Here is a 14,638-nt window from a genome sequence, read left to right as displayed (position 1 = left end):
ATCGTTTCAGCAAGATGGCCCATTTTGTCCCCCTGAAAGGACTCCCCTCGGCCCAGGAATTGGCTGATCTCTTCATCCAACATATTTTCCAGCTGCATGGTATTCCGGAAAATATAGTGTCAGATCGTGCAGTCCCGTTTGTTTCAAAATTTTGGAGGGCATTCTGCCATCAGTTAGACATGGAGCTATCTTTTTCATCAGGCTACCACCCACAGACCAATGGCCAGACCGAGAGAACCAATCAGTCTCTGGAACAGTTTCTGAGATGTTATGTGGCAGATGTTCAAACTGACTGGGTCAAATTTCTGCCATTTGCAGAATTTGCACACAACAACTTGAAGAGCTCCTCCTCAGGTTTTTTTCCATTCCAGGTGGTAACAGGAAGGTCACCTAAGTTCACCCCATTACCAGTGGCTGCCACTCCGTTTCCAGCCCTGGAAGATTGGCAGAGGTCCTTGAAGCAGACTTGGGGAATGGTAGAAAGAAACCTGAGGAGAGCTTTCCACAGTCAGAAGAAACAAGCTGATAAAAGACGTTCCATAGAATGGGAATTCTTTCCAGACGACTTGGTCTGGGTGTCCACTAGAGTTGGGCCGAACCTCCGATTTTAGGTTCGCGAACCGGGTTCGCGAACTTCCGCGGAAGGTTCGGTTCGCGTTAAAGTTCGCGAACCGCAATAGACTTCAATGGGGATGCGAACTTTGAAAAAAAAAAATAATTATGCTGGCCACAAAAGTGATGGAAAAGATGTTTCAAGGGGTCTAACACCTGGAGGGGGGCATGGCGGAGTGGGATACACGCCAAAAGTCCCCGGGAAAAATCTGGATTTGACGAAAAGCAGCGTTTTAAGGGCAGAAATCACATTGAATGCTAAATGACAGGCCTAAAGTGCTTTAAAACATCTTGCATGTGTATACATCAATCAGGTAGTGTAATTAAGGTACTGCTTCACACTGACACACCAAACTCCACTGAACAGAACAGGTATGCAGTGGCGGGTTCACTAAACAGGTATACAGTGGCGGGTCCACTGAACAGAACAGGTATGCAGTGGCGGGTTCACTGAACAGGTATGCACTGGTGGGTTCACAGAACAGGTATGCAGTGGTGGGTTCACAGAACAGGTATGCAGTGGCAGCAGGATCACTGAACAGGTATGCAGTGGTGGGTGGGTTCACAGAACAGGTATGCAGTGGTGGGTTCACAGAACAGGTATGCAGTGGCAGGATCACTGAACAGGTATGCAGTGGTGGTGGGTGGGTTCACAGAACAAGTATGCAGTGGCAGGATCACTGAACAGGTATGCAGTGGTGGGTGGGTTCACAGAACAGGTATGCAGTGGCAGCAGGATCACTGAACAGGTATGCAGTGGTGGGTGGGTTCACAGAACAGGTATGCAGTGGCAGGATCACTGAACAGGTATGCAGTGGTGGTGGGTGGGTTCACAGAACAGGTATGCAGTGGCAGGATCACTGAACAGGTATGCAGTGGCAGGATCACAGTACAGGTATGCAGTGGGCTGAGGGCTCACTGAACAGAACAGGTATGCAGCCAGGAAGAAGTTAAGCCTAACTAATCTTTCCCTATATGAGAGACTGCAGCAGCTCGCCCTACTCTCACTAATGCAGGCACACGAGTGGCCGTAATGGCCGCCGCTGCCTGCCTTATATAAGGGGGGTGGGGCTCCAGGGGCTAGTGTAGCCTAATTGGCTACACTGGGCCTGCTGACTGTGATGTAGAGGGTCAAAGTTGACCCTCAGGTGCATTATGGGGCGAACCGAACTTCTTCCGCAAAACGTTCGCGTGCGGTACCCGCACGCGAACCACCTAAGTTCGCGCGAACCACGTTCGCCGGCGAACCGTTCGGCCCAACTCTAGTGTCCACACGACATTTGGTTCTGAAGCAACTGTCTCCCAAGTTAGGTCCCAGATTTGTGGGTCCGTTTCCTGTGAGCAGGAAAATCAATGATGTCACTTATGCCATTGATCTCCCCACCAGCATGCGAGGTGTTAGATCGTTCCATGTGTCCTTGCTCAAGCCAGCAGTGCACGTGGATTCCGCTCCCCCCCCCCGTGTTGCTTGATGACAAACCTGAATATGAAATTGAGAAGATTCTAGACTCCCGGCTTGTGCAGAATTCTGTGCAGTATTTAGTGCATTGGAAAGGGTATGGCATTGAGGAGAGAACTTGGGTGCCAGAATGTCGCATGCACGCAGAGGAGTTGAAAAAGGAGTTTCATAACGTACATCCTGAGAAGCCGGGCAGGAGATGTCCGGAGTCCACTCCTCGGGGGGGTACTGTGAGAGATCACGGAAAAGCCGCCGCGTGTGCTACTGAGAAGGCGGCTGATTCCGCTTCCAGCACGGCGGTTTGCATGCGGAAGGGTGTGTCTAGTGGCAGGGCGGAACGCGGAAAAGCCACTGCATGCAACAACAGTCAGGCGGCTGGTTCCGCGTCCAGCGGGCGGTTTGCACGTGGCAGCGTGTGTCTGGTGTGGCTGGGTCTGTTAGTGCACACAGGCTTAGGAATACACTCGCGCGCGCTGAGAGGCAGAATTCTTATACTAGGCAGGGAGAGTCAGCTGACCACGCCGATCAGCTGACTCCAAAGCAGGATACTATTGGTTGAGCAATTAGGGGTGGTGCTGGGGAGCACTACTCCATATATAGTTTCTGCTGGCCAGTTGCAAGTTGTCTGCCGTTACGATCACTACGTGGAAGCACTCAGACCTCAGTCAGATCCTACAGTGTGTTTGAACCAGGTGGACCTGGGAATTCACACTTAGCCAGATTACTTGAACTATTATTCTGTTTATGCTCAAGCTAGTTCCAGGGTGTAGAGACCAAAGACCTCACACCCAGACTAGGGAACTGTATTATCATCTGTGTTATGCTCCAGACTAGTTCCAGGGTGCTAAGACCACGGACCTCGCACCCAGACTAGGGAACTGTATATTCATCTGTGTTATACTCTAGACTAGTTCCAGGGTGCTGAGACCACGGACCTCGCACCCAGACTAGGCTTTGTTGATATCTGTTATGACTTATTGCTTTTCTGACTACTCCTCTGTCTTATGATTCGGTACCTCGCTTATCTGATATTTCATTGCTAGACCCTGCTTGCCTTGGATACCGAATCAGCCTTCTGTCTTTGTACCTTATCTGTCAGCGTGTAGCCGACCAGGCAAGTCCGACCTCGAGAGCCATCTCTCCTGTTAAGAGATAGTCTCCAGACCAGTAGTGACATCCACCTTCAGGTGTCACTCACTCTCTGGCCTTCCCTATCTTCAGCCTGACTCCACCCCTTGAGGAGTCTCAGGCTGCTGGAAGGTTCCCGTGCTCTCAGAGCACTGTCTCCTTACTGTCGATTATCACCTGCATGCAGGTGCATTACTCAAAGTGCTACTGTTACACCAAACACTCACATACCTACAGGTGTCCAGAGGTTAGCAATATATCTGTATTATCGGTGATTCTGCAGATCATCAATAATCAGCTATATATCTGCATTCTTAGTGATACTGCAGATCACCAATAATCAGATTCTCTCTGCGTGCTGACACCAATCGTTACACAGAAGTTATGCTATAGAAGGACACCAGACAGTTGTCCATAAAAACGTCAGACCTCAGGATATACTCGATCCAATGAAGGAGAGTAATTGCCGGTGTGCCCCTCAAGACAGGTACACCACTCCTGTCTCCACACTGTAATCAACCAACGTAGAAGGAAGCATTTCATAGGCTTGAGCAGCTGTTCAAATTTTATTCATGTCAGGCACACTACATGTTGTGTGACTTCCTATACCAACAATTTATCTACTACTCAGGAGGCAGTCCAGAACAAGACCTCCCCTGTCAGGGTGCGGTCTATGTTTATCTTTAAAGAGACACTAAAGTGTCTAAAAAAACATATTTTTATTTAATAAATGTGTTTAACCTAATAGCCCTAACTAAACCGCCGCATCCCCGCCGCTGTAAACTATCTAAATCCCCCCTAACTCCCCCTCCCTCTCCCCTGCAAAATCCATGACTTTCTTGGTCGTGGATTTTGCTGCCCTAAGCACTTCCGTGTGGGGCAGGGCTATGAGCTGCAGCCCTGCCTCACACGCGTCTGTCAGCGACGGATCTCCGCCTCTCCCCCGCCCCTCTCAGTGAAGGAAGACTGAGAGGGCGGGGGAGAGACGGCGATCTGCCGCTGACAGACGCGTGAGAGGCAGGGCTGCAGCTCATAGCTCTGCCCCACACGGAAGCACTACCCGGATTGCCCCCCGGGGAGTTTGGGGGGATTTAGTTAGATTAGAGCGGCGGGAATGCGGCGGTTTAGTTAGGGCTATTTATAAAATAAAAATAAGCTTTTTTGAGACTTCAGAGTCTCTTTAAACACCCATGTGTATTACAATATAGTTTATGTATTTAATTGTTATCAATACACATATATCCTCATACCATAGAACCATATCTTAATTACAGCCACGATCCCATAAGATTTATAATAGGCCAACAAAAATTTATTTCCAAAACCCCCCAATAAACTAAACTTCAATGTCTCCTATGCAGGGAACTACCCCTAGTGGTCTACTCCAGTTAATCTCTGTATGAAGAGCATTTATCCATGTAGTGATATATTTATTACCGTACGTACAGTTCACGTGTTAAAAGTCCATAAAATGTCATACATTTGTTTTCAAAGCCAGTATTCTGTTGCTATTTGAATTTTTGCAATTTATTGAGGATAATCGTACAACCTACTGTAAACATCTTCATACATGTTTGCAGTGTGATGTGTCTTTCCCCATGCTCCCTACTTAATCTTTTCATACTTTTCATCAAAAGATGCCTCATTCGAACCTTCCTTATCTCCTCACCAAACAGAAGTCCCTTCATAACTGCATTCCACCATTCCCAGCATCCCAAACCTTAACCAAAACCTAAGCTTAACCTCATATTCCAAATAATTCAATGTTGAGCCCTCATAGCCAATAGTCATCCCCATGAGTGCTACTCCTGAGGACCATTTGTAGGCAATTCATCTGGTCCTTGTTTCAGTTATCTCTGTTGGCTTGCCTTCTGGTCTAGCTAAGTTCTTGTTTATTTGAACACTTTTGCCATTTTAAACCAGTTGGACAGTCTGTCTGAATGATCATTTTAATGAATTGTTGGCTATTTATTTGTTCTGGGTCTGATGTGTTGTTTCTTCATCCTCATCCCCTCATCCGGTCTGTAGTATCTTCCTCATATCTTAGGTTCATGAGCATACAGCAGAAAATTGATTCCTTTATGAAATTTGCGCTTAGTTTTGGCATAAATGACTAATGAAGAATTTATATTTTTAGTTACATCACCATTGAGCGAGGGTGACCTAAATGAACATATTTCTCTTTGCAAAGGATGGAATGTTTAGTTCTCCTTCTGGGTGGTATTTTAAACTTCATCTTTTAGATTGGGTTGGTCTTCCGCTCCAAGTACCTTGAGCGTCTGGCCTATATCTCGCACTGGCAAATGCAACAACATTAAAGTCGGGTCACCTCCATCCAAAACCTTTTGTCATAGCCTGACAAAGTATTTACACTCTCCAGGCTCAGCAATCAGCCTCGTAGACCTGCTTTAGAGAAACATTAGAATTAAAATAAAGTCTCGGCAAAGACTCATTTCAAGAACTTCAGGGCGACCACAAGTTAAACAGTTTACTTTATACCTTTAAGTAGGCCATTAAAATCAGCTGGCAGTACAGGGTTTCTATACAACTGATAGCATCCATGTGGCATCTCAGTATAGTTAAAACATATACAGATGCAGATAAAAGAAGGAAGGCATTATCCTTATGCAGCACAAAGTGATTCTCGGTGTTGTTCAATGCAACAACAAAAATAGCTTTTTACTGTGTTAGTTGTTAACAAAATATTTTGTGCTCAGTAGGAGGTAAAAACAGACACAAAAACATCACTGTGATAACCTTTCAAACTTCTTTCCATGGAAAATAGAAATGGTCTGTTTGATCTGCTGTGAAGAGGAGGTCACCTACCACAACCGTTAGGGATGTTCGAAAAATTTCTGCGAAATGCAGTTTCTGAGTTTCCGATCAGGGTTACTGTGGTGGAAATCTGAATTTCACGGAAACACTGCATTACTGCAACTTGGAAATTTTAGGCCAATCACAGAACTCGGAAGTGTTGGACCAATTAGAGAATGCAAAATTCTCCCTTGAAAATTGGATTACCACAGTAATTTAGGCCAATCAGAAGATTTTGGAAGCATTAGGCTAATCAGAGAAGGCAGAAGTTTCCACTGTTGCCAATCGGAAATGCAGTTTCTATAAATAGTGGATTTAGGATAGTGTAAGTTGCCAACCGCTGTTATGAATATCTATGCCCCTGAAAACTTCACTTGTGCACTAGTGGCGTAGATCCGTTGCCATCCCACCGGTCCGTGATCGGTGCATGGAAACATGTGTTCCCAAAGCCGATCAAAGTGCGTACAAAGAATGAAAACCTGCATCAGCAAGCGTTTTTCGGCACAAACAAGTTTTGCAATAAAAAATAACATTAGCTTAGACAAACATGTTTATATTAAAATAAGGTTACAAATTTAATTTGATTTCTTAAATATATAACACAAGGTACATGGTTATTGAGATTGCACATGATGGATGCACTTCTTTTTCCAACTTAGATAACCATGTAACTCTATGTGGTTAGGTACAGAATTTTGTTTATATTCCAGAGTTGAGTAGATATGTTATGTTAATCCGTATCTCTATGTAGTTTTAGGGTGATCTTCCCCTATAATAATAACACAAACAAAGGCATAAAGCAGACTCTCAAAGGATTGTTCTTCCTACGCAGGTAAGGATGCAATAACATTGCCCAGGGGTAAGTCCAGATATTAGGAGGCTGATGTTTTATTTCCTGCAGATTAGATGCCTTTCCGAGAGGATGTCTTGCGCACTGTCAGTATGTGCCACAAAGATGAAAATAGCTTTGTTCCAAAAAGGCTGCCTTTCCTCTCTGATACCAAATAATCGCGCTGATTAAAACCAGCCCTGGATCTGTTTTTCCTTCGGCTTTTACCAAGTGATAATATTTTTGTGCGTGTTCTTGTTTAATTTGCTGCATGGCTCATCATACAACGGGAGAGGTGGAAACAGTCACTTGCTAAAAGTGAGGAGGATAACTATTGAGTCTGATGGTCCATAAGTTCAGCCTTCCGGGACGGGTGCATGGATTGAGCAAAAGGTGTTGATTTCAGAAGGTCTAGCAGAACACTTTTCGAGGGAGCAAGCACACCATGAGATGTCATTAGATTAGGCCTTCCATTGCAGAGACAGTCAATGAAATGTGTTAGGGTTCCTGAGACACTGTTCTGGCTGACTATATAAGAAAGGCCTCTAGTCAGCTTTGGGTGTTCTTTTTAAAGGGCAGGTTTTTTAAGGGTGCAATAATTGAATTAACCAGAATTCACCAGCAATTCAACACAATTCTGCAGCAAACCAAAGGTAACTTTCTATATTTAATAACCTCAGTTTGATTACTGAACACCAACCCAGCTTATGGTGGCCATACACGGTACAATAAAAAAGTTCGATTTTCCCGTTTTTTAGATCTAAATGATCGAATTGAATGAAAGTTGGAAAAAAAAAATTTCGATCAAGAAATTCAAAAGGATTATCCCGTTTTTTCAGGAAAAATGATCGGACATGCTGGAAAAATCTTTATATTCGATCTAAATTATCTAATTGAAAAATTGTACCATGTATGGCCACCATTAGACAGACAATCATGGAATCTCTTGATGCACCCCCCTCCTATCGTGTCTTCACCCCTTCCCTTTAGATTGTTAAGGTGGCCACACACCATACTGTTTTTTAAATATCTGTTCAATTGAAGAATAGCAATCACTTCTTCTGACTGATTGTAACAATTCAAAAATCTGACCAATGTACCACACACATATATTCAATTTTCCCCCAATCATGAATAAAATAATTGAAAGCTCAGAAAAAAAATGATTTGACTTGTACATCAAGTATTTCCATTACACTCCCTACAATTCTTGATAAAATTGGTCTGAAATTTCCAACATGTCCAATCTCCAAAAATCGGAAAAAAACGGGAAATCGGATCGGATTTATTGATTAAAAACAAAGAAAAGCTCTCGATTTTTTGAGACAACCGATCATACTTATCGAACTAGCGAAAAATTGGATCTTTTAATTGTATGGTGTGTGGCCACCTTAAGCCTTTGGCAGGGCTCTCCCTCCTTGTATATGCTACCTGATCGTGTATCCTGCTGACAGAATGACATGAATTTGTATTACTTAGACTACCGTGTAATCTCGAGTATAAGCTGACCCGAGTATAAGCCGACCCCCTAACTTTTACCTAAAAAAAGCAGGCAAAAATGATAGACTCGGTTATAAGCCGAGGACAGGAATTGCAGAGGTTAAGTGTTGGGCATATGTTGATGCCACGTGGAAGAAAGTAGTAAATTACTGGCAGATCTGGGCAAAAATCTGTTGCACCAACATGTTCTATTTATTATTGATTGTTACCTAAAATCGATTGGTAGTAAGATCAGACTGGATGGGGCTTCCACATTGATCAGGGGCAGTGCAGGAGCATTGGATGTTCCATGGGCCCCCCGTCCCTCCCCTGACAGAGCAGAGCGGTATGTGAGTGCTCCTGGCACACTGTCACCCCTAAATGCCTGCCTGGAGATAAGAAAAATTGTGGCTGCGTGTGAACGGTCACCCTCCCTCCCCTGACAGTGCTGCGGTATCTGAGTGCATCTGAGTGCTCCCGGCACACTGTCACCCCTGTGTGCCACTCTGGAAATGAGCACAATTGTGGAGCGGCTGTATGTGTACAGTCCCCCCTCCCCTGACAGAGCTGCGTGGTATGTAAGTTGTGTTACCGGATGTGATGCAAGGCACTGATAGAGGGCATCATAGAAATGAGTCAGACAAGCTAGAGAGCAAACCCCAGCGAGATCCCGGTATGGACTGGTGAGCGAAGGAAGCCCCCTCCGCTGTGACAAACACTGCAAATGCCGGGAGCACTCACATACCGCTCTGCTCTGACAACGAGGGGGGACACAGTCATCACTTTAAAACTACCCGGTGACACAATTTACATACCACGCATCTCTGTCAGGGGAGGGGGACTGTACACACACAGCTGCTCCCCAATTGTGCTAATTTCCAGAGAGGCACATAGGGGTGACAGTGTCAGGAGCACTCAGATACTGCGCCAGTCTATCGGGGGAGGAGCACTCAGATACTGCGGCAGTTTATCGGGGGAGGAGGGGGACAGTACACACAGCCTGTGACAGTGGTTCGAGTATAAGCCGACACCCCCACATTTGCGTAACATTTTTTGTCCAAAAAAGTCGGCTTATACTTGAGTATATACTGTACTTCTCCAGTGCATGATCTGGCATTGTGTGTCTTACTGCTTATTACTTTTATTGTGTTGTCTGTCACCCCTATTATAATTGTCTATAACCTTATTTATTGTAAAGCACTGCATAATATGTTGGCACTATATAAATCCAATTAATAATAATAGTATGGGAAGGAACCTATTAATACTCGCGCAAGCCTGCTTGGGCAGTAAATATGAATAGAAATGCTTTTGTCCAATTTGGTATCCTTGATTAGAATTCAGAAGTGAAAATAAACAAAAACAAGAAGGTGCCCATTTAGATGTCAAAGTAGACTTGTTGTATCGCATCCTGTGAACTTTTGCCACATGCTTACACAGTTCTAATACATCACTTCCACCAGGATTTTGTATCTTATAGTCACATCACTTCCACTGAGTTTAGTATGTTTAGTGGTATGTTTAGGGCTCTTTCACATTACAAAACGCTTGCAGGAGACGATTTCCTGCAAGCGTCATGATCTGCGGCTTGGATGGCAGGATGTTGCGGTGCGACGCTGATTAGCGGCGGTAGTTCTAATTCACCTGACGAGAAAACGCAGATGCGGGACGATTGTAAGCTCCCAGCTGCATCGTACCTCAATGCGCCAAAACGCAGTGTTGGATGTGAAGGTAAAATGGACTTTCATTTTACCTTGGGTAAGGCAAAGTAATGACTTTACGTCAAATCGCCAGAAATCAGCTCAGGTTTGAAAGAGCCCTAAGCCTGGTTATTTGGTACTTTATCAAGCATGTGCTGACCTACATAAATGTGTACATGTAATTAAAGGTACAGGAAATTTGGGCGCACGTCAAAGCTGAAAAACGGCTCACCCTGCGCCTGCAAAAGTCCAGGCAGCGTTAATTACGATTCCCCCTCCAGGCCGCCATTAACTCAATGGTAAGTCTGAATTACGCTGTTTTTATAGTAATTTGGGCATCGGTTTTTAACAATGTCCAGATTACTGTCTGAGCCCAGCTATAGCCGTAATTCATGTTACGGCCTATGGCAGGGCATGGTGCTCCCAATTTCCTTTTCACTTTTTGTCTGCTTTATAGACAAAGACCTAGTTTGCCTATCCTTTAACTCAGTCTTGTCTGGGAAAAAATGTTAGGATCTTGGACAATCAGTAAAACCAGGTTTGGAGACAGTTCACAATGCCCAATTTAATACATAACCACATCACTAGCATCAGACGCATCTGCACCATCTCCCCCATTGATCTACTGTGTATGTGGAGGCTGGCCTACATCTCTTGCCTGGAGATATGAGTCAAGCACAGGAGACTTCAGTTTCTCCCACAGGAGCTAATTATTATTATTGATTTATATAGCACCAACATATTCCATGGTGCCGTACTACAGACAGGGCCGGCGCTACCATAGAGGCCAAGCGGGCAATTGTCACAGAGCCTGTAGGGGCCCCCAAGGGGGCTCTTCCGAACTTAACTGTTGCTTCCCAGGGCCCCTACATAGTCTTTGGCAGAGCCAGGGGGTGTCAGCCCCTGGCTCAGGGGCCCTATGGGGAAATATGGCTGCAACAAAAGGTCTCTACTGCCGCTTTTTGGTTGGGGGGGGGGGGGATGTATTTGGGGCCCCCCAGGTTAATTTTGCCCAGGGGCCCCATTGTTACTAGAACCGGCCCTGACTACAGGCAATGGTAAACAACAACAAATACAGAGCTAATAACACATTCCTTTCTTTTAGATTGCTGAAGTTCCACTTTAAACATGTTAATTGGATGACTGCAGCAGTAAAAAGGTAAATTGATTGATTGAATTGTGTTTTATTGAGATTTTCAACAGCTCTAATCAGGGTTTGCTGTTAGATCAGCATTCCTCCTCGGTAATAATAATTTGTGTTTTCTATTTAATGGAGGTTAACCATAGTCTGCTTTGCGAAAAATGTGTATCAAATTAATGTGATTATTCTTGACTTTCCATTGCAGACATATGGACAGTTCGTGTGATTTCCAACTCTGACATCTGGACTTTTATGACCACATAGAACATTTTTGGGAAACCCTATGCTATGAGTTCCCTTTTATCGGGAGTTTATGTCCTCTGAGTCCACAGCAATTCTAGAGGTCCCTGTCAAATTCTGAGAAAGGAGCCAGCTGAGAAGGTTTGATAGTAAATTGCACTAGGATCTTCAGGATAGACCTCAAATGCAGCAAAATCATCCAGCAAACCATTAAGATTTCATGCGTGCCAGAAGCTTGTAGCGAGAACTAGAAGGGCTTCCCCATTGCTGCTGTGGTTAGTGAACCATCATCTGCATGCATGGTGTCTTCCTCTGCTATTTAAAATAACTGTGTACTTAAACAACTGGTTCCCCACTGAGTGTCAACTCTTTATAGCTGGTTGTATGCCTATTGCTTAATACTGTGATGATGTAATCGTTTCTGCGTGTAACATGTGATGCTATGTGTTGTGCTTGGAGCATTTGAAGTTTTATTGTAGTGTGTCATTGGAAAATGTTTCAGAACCACTGGCTTTAAAAAAATGTTTGAAAGCAATCCTGACCTGAAAATAAACTGATGAGATCAATAATTGTCTCTGGACTCCTAGTCCTAAATAGGACTTTCCTAGAATCCCGAAGTCTTATTTTTTGTTTAACAGCTAAAAAACACAAGTTTAATGTTTTAATTCTTTCAGTGTAATGACAGTTATTTCATGTTTTACTGCTCCCATCCTGAATGCTTGACCTTTCTTATCTACTGCCTGTACACTCGGAAGTGTTTCTCGGAAAGGCTCGCACCCAAGGCGCAGCGGCGGAAGAGGGTCCCCCCAGCCGCCTGAGCCCAGCGCAGCTGGAACAAACAGTTCCGGCCAGCGCTAAGGGCTGGATCGGAGGCGGCAGACGTCAGGACGTCGGCTGACGTCCATGACGTCACTCCGCTCGTCGCCATGGTGACGAGGAAAGGGAAACAAGGAAGGCTGCTCATTGCGGCCTTCCTTGTTACTTCTGATCGCCGGAGGCGATCAGAAGTACGCACTAGGAGCGCCCTCTAGTGGGCTTTCATGCAGCCAACTTTCAGTTGGCTGCATGTAATAGTTTTTTTTTTAATAAAAAAAAACCCTCCCGCAGCCGCCCTGGCGATCTTAATAGAACGCCAGGGAGGTTAATAACCCTGATGACTCCTGCGCAAAGTACCGCAGTCGTTTAACCTCTCGTATGCGCCCGTCATGTGTTCCTGGAGGTAGGAAGATGGATCGGAGCACACTCTTCGTGGGTGAGTATTCAACTTAACGTGCAATGCTTTTGCAACCCAACCCTAACTGAAAGTGAAAGTGTAATTTACATACCAGAATTTTGAACCCTTACAGTCACAGGGAAAAAAAAATACATTGCCTAGTTATATTTAGTTTTAAAGAGTACCCGAAATTCGGCTACTAGAACTAGAACTAGGTTATGTTCTTTTCTTTCTCTGACTGTAAGGGTTCAAAATTAGATCCTATTGAGGCTTCTCTCCCTTCTCCGAAGTCCCCCATTGATGAGTGCGGCCCTGCAGAAGATGAGCAGGCAGGTTCACATGGCTACAGCACAGCCGCATTTCAGGAAGAAGAGCTTTGCGGCCCCGGCCGCGCTCTGCAATGGGGGGCTTTAGATGAGTGAGGGAAGCCTCAATAGGATCCTAAAGCTTCTCCGTCTTAATGTATCTATCTGGTTTTGATCCCGAGTTTCGGCTTGGGATCACTTTAAGGCCTTGTTTACATTATAAATCATCAGCGCTACCGCAAGCACTGGGCAACTTATTGAGAATTTTGTCGGTGTTTTTCCCTGCGTTTTGCGCTTAGAAAAGCCCCGTTATCTTCTATCTCATTACAGCAGAAGAAAGGTAAATGTTTATTTACCGTAAATAGATTTTCCGAAAGCTTCCTCGTATAACATTGTTATGTTTTGCTATTAGATCAGCGTACCTTCATAATTATAACTTGTGTTTGCTGTTTAATGGAGGATAACCATAGCCTGCTCTGCTAAAAATGTGTATGTTATTAACATGATTATTGGCTATGTCTCCATATAGCAAACATATGGATGGTCCATGTGATTTCCAGTTCCGGCATCTGGACTTTTACGGCCTCTTAGAACATTTTTGGGAAACCCCATGGCTTCTCTTTTATCAGTAGTTTATGTCCTCTGACTTCGAGGCACTACTGGGACTTGAGGAAAGAGAGGACTGCCAAATACTGAGAAAAATGCAGGAACCACTTGAGAAAGTTTGATGGTGAATTGCGTTAGGAGCTTCAGGATAGGCCTCCAATGCAGCAAAGTCCCCAAAAAATTAAAGGGGCACTATGGCGAAAAATTGTATAACATATAAGAAGTACGTTTTTTTTCTAGAGTAAAATGAGCCATAAATTACTTCACTCCTATGTTGCTGACACTTACAGTAGGTAGTAGAAATATGACAGAAGTGACAGGTTTTGGACTAGTCCATCTCTTTATGGTGGGATTCTCAGGAATTTATTTATTTTCAAAAGCACTTAGTGAATGGCAGTTACTCTGTCCAACTGCCCAAAAACTGTGTAGCGAGCAGGGAAGCCGGCCAGCATCATTGTCTAAATCTTTTTTAAGGAATATCTTTATCTATACATATAAAATTGTGTGTGCAGGAGTGCGTTTGTGTACGTACGTGTACCGCGATCACTCGAAAACGGCTTGACCACAAGAGCGGCATGTGTACTGAACATGGAGCAGCAGCATGTGTACAGAGCATGGAGCAGCAGGTGTGTACTGAGCATGGAACAGCAGCGTGTGTTCAGAGCATGGAGCAGCAGCGTGTATACAGAGCATGGAGTAGCAGCGTGTGTACAGACCATGGAGCAGCAGTGTATGTACAGAGCATGGAGCAGCAGTGTGTGTACAGAGCATGGAGCAGCAGTGTGTGTACAGATCAATTCAAAGAGTGAAGGGTTGTCGGCACTACAAAGTCTGTAGCCGTATCACTGGGTATGAGGATGGAGAGATGTTCTAAAGGCCTCCTTTTTATTGCAATAAATACTGCGTACTCATAACTGATAAATGGAGTATACACATAGGATCAGCATCAGAAAAGAAAACAGTTGAGTCAGGCACTGCAATGATTACTGTTTTAATGGTGTTCCGAATTGAAGTGAATCACCATAGTTGTATCAAAAATTGTGACATTCAATAGGTAGGTACAAAACATCATCATCAATGAAAAAATCGTCATGTGCAAACATCTTGTGCAT

General features: G+C 44.4%; 1 long non-coding RNA gene across 3 annotated transcripts in view; it reads left to right on the top strand.

Moving 5' to 3' along the window:
- Positions 1-11,971, top strand: part of LOC137545031 (uncharacterized) — a 74,654-nt gene extending 62,683 nt beyond the window's left edge. For all 3 annotated transcript variants that reach the window (XR_011025972.1, XR_011025973.1, XR_011025974.1), the window contains 3 exons: positions 6,765-6,845; positions 11,127-11,180; positions 11,368-11,971. This is a non-coding gene — a long non-coding RNA (uncharacterized lncRNA). The remainder of the gene's footprint in view (positions 1-6,764; positions 6,846-11,126; positions 11,181-11,367) is intronic.
- Positions 11,972-14,638: the final 2,667 nt, after the last annotated feature.

The sequence above is a fragment of the Hyperolius riggenbachi genome, chromosome 2 (genome assembly GCF_040937935.1).
Source record: "Hyperolius riggenbachi isolate aHypRig1 chromosome 2, aHypRig1.pri, whole genome shotgun sequence".
Lineage (NCBI taxonomy): Eukaryota > Metazoa > Chordata > Amphibia > Anura > Hyperoliidae > Hyperolius > Hyperolius riggenbachi.
This window is presented reverse-complemented; position numbering and strand designations above follow the sequence as displayed.